The sequence below is a fragment of the Echinops telfairi genome, unplaced genomic scaffold (genome assembly GCF_000313985.2).
Source record: "Echinops telfairi isolate 266 unplaced genomic scaffold, ASM31398v2 ScPeMD7_1;HRSCAF=3_0, whole genome shotgun sequence".
NCBI classification, from domain to species: Eukaryota; Metazoa; Chordata; class Mammalia; order Afrosoricida; family Tenrecidae; genus Echinops; species Echinops telfairi.
The window spans coordinates 47,121,002-47,122,946 of NW_022103896.1; the positions used below are offsets into that span (position 1 = coordinate 47,121,002).

The 1,945-nt window shown below is 49.8% G+C and overlaps 1 pseudogene; it reads right to left on the minus strand.

The window, feature by feature from the left end:
• Nucleotides 1–607: 607 nt before the first annotated feature.
• LOC101656536 lies at nt 608–1,238 on the minus strand (annotated as a pseudogene).
• Nucleotides 1,239–1,945: the final 707 nt, after the last annotated feature.

Below are 1,945 nucleotides of genomic sequence, written 5' to 3' on the forward strand. Positions count from 1 at the left end.
GTGGTAGCAATTGCACAATTCTGCTTGACGGGATTGGACTATGGAAGAATATAATAGATGTGTTCACTCTCGATTATTAACGTTTTTTTAAAAGCAAAAAGAAAGTCTTTATGTTAAGACTTTCCAACTGATGTTTTTAAGTGGTTTGATGCTTGTTGTTTTAATACAGAACTATTTTTTAGAATATCCTTTTGATATAGTGTTTGTGTTTTTTTAATTGAATTCAACAAGTATTTATTGAGTGCCTACTATGTGCTAAGTATTATTTCAGTACCTGGGACACATCAGAGAGCAAACAGATCTCTGCTCCTGCGGAGCTTACAGTCTAGTGTCCATGACAACACCTCCTGGCCACTGTGACCTGTGAGGGCAGGTCTGCACCTCTGTCTGTCCCTCAACTGCCCACGGGGGAAATAAGCAGGCCTGGCACACACATAGGTGGCGTGCTTGATGTCCTGTAGTGCCAAATGGACCCACCTACCCCCAACACCCCCAGACAGTATATAGGGGCTGGAAGTTGATTTTTAATTAAGAAAGCATACTGCAGGCAGGTCAGGGGAATGGACCAGATGGTCTGGTCAAGGGTGGGGACAGGGGGCTGGGCTGGCTACACAAACTGCTGCTGCTGCTGCTTGGTGGCTGCCTTGCTGGCAAGGGTCTTGACCTTCTCGGTAGCTGCCAGTGCCGTCTCCTTTGCCTTTTCTGTGGCTTCCTTGGCGGTTTCAACAAGCGTCTTAGAAGGGGCCTCCCCTTGCAGCTTGGCCAGGATGTACTCCAAGCCCTTCATCGTCTCGGTCACCTTGCGTTTAAACAGGGCCAGACCAAGTTCCTGGATAGCCCGGAAGACACCAAACAAGTTGGAGGAGACCCAGGCTTCCCGGTGGATTTCGGTCCAGCCACTGTTGTGGGCATTCACGGTAAACACAGCGCTCCTCCCCCATGAGCCGGGCCTGGTTGATGTTCCAGGGTGGTCATGGTCTGATTCTGTGGGTCCACAACGGAGTCCTCCAGGATGGACACTGAGTGAGCGACACTGGCAGGAAACAGATGCTCGGCCCAGCGGGGCAACCTGTTGGTCTTGGTCAGGAGTCGCCTGGACAGGAGCTTCTGGTCAGGGGTCACTATGTCTTTTGTCAGGACATGCTTGCTGTAGGGGTTCGGTACCGCTGCCAGAAGGCGGCGAACACTTGGTCCCAGGAACTCTGGAGCTCATTCTGACCCAGGAAATACTTCACCATCGTCCTGGCCAGTGAGGGCTCAGCACCCGCACAGCATTGGGGGTGCGGGGCCCAGGGGCACGAGGAGGCCCGGCTGGGGCTCAGCGCACACCCGCCAGCCTCGCAGGTCAGCGACCACCAAAGGCGCCCAACCCGCCGCCAGCCTTAGGTTCCGTGTTCCTGTTTGAGGCTCGAGATGAGCGAAGCTGGGATTCATTCTCATCGTTGTAACACCACGATTCACCTCTCAGAGACACCATTGGAAAGAATTCACGCTACCTTAGAATACAAAATCAAGTCTTGAGAAAGTCCCAAGAAGAGTCATCGCTCCAGTAATTATAATTCAGCCCCTACTCTAAAAGAAAAAAAAGTTGAATTTCCTAAAAATTTTCTCAAGTCATCTGAAGCCCCTATGTTTTTTGGTCTTTCTCCTCCATCTGTGCATGTCTACAAGCATACAGTCTGTTATCATTTTCTGTGAGCAACGGAAAGCAAATGTTTTTATGGCCATTTATCATCAGTCAGGCGCAATTAGATTGAGGACAGTCATTGTCTCTCTCTCTCTCTCACACACACACACATGCACACGTGTGCGCGCGCGCAGGAGCACAGGAACACACACTTTGGAGACATTTATAATATTGTGAATTAGGTAAGGTTCACAGAACAAATTAGTTTTCCATCCAGCAATTAGCAAATTCCATCCAACATATGGATTCAGGACCCTC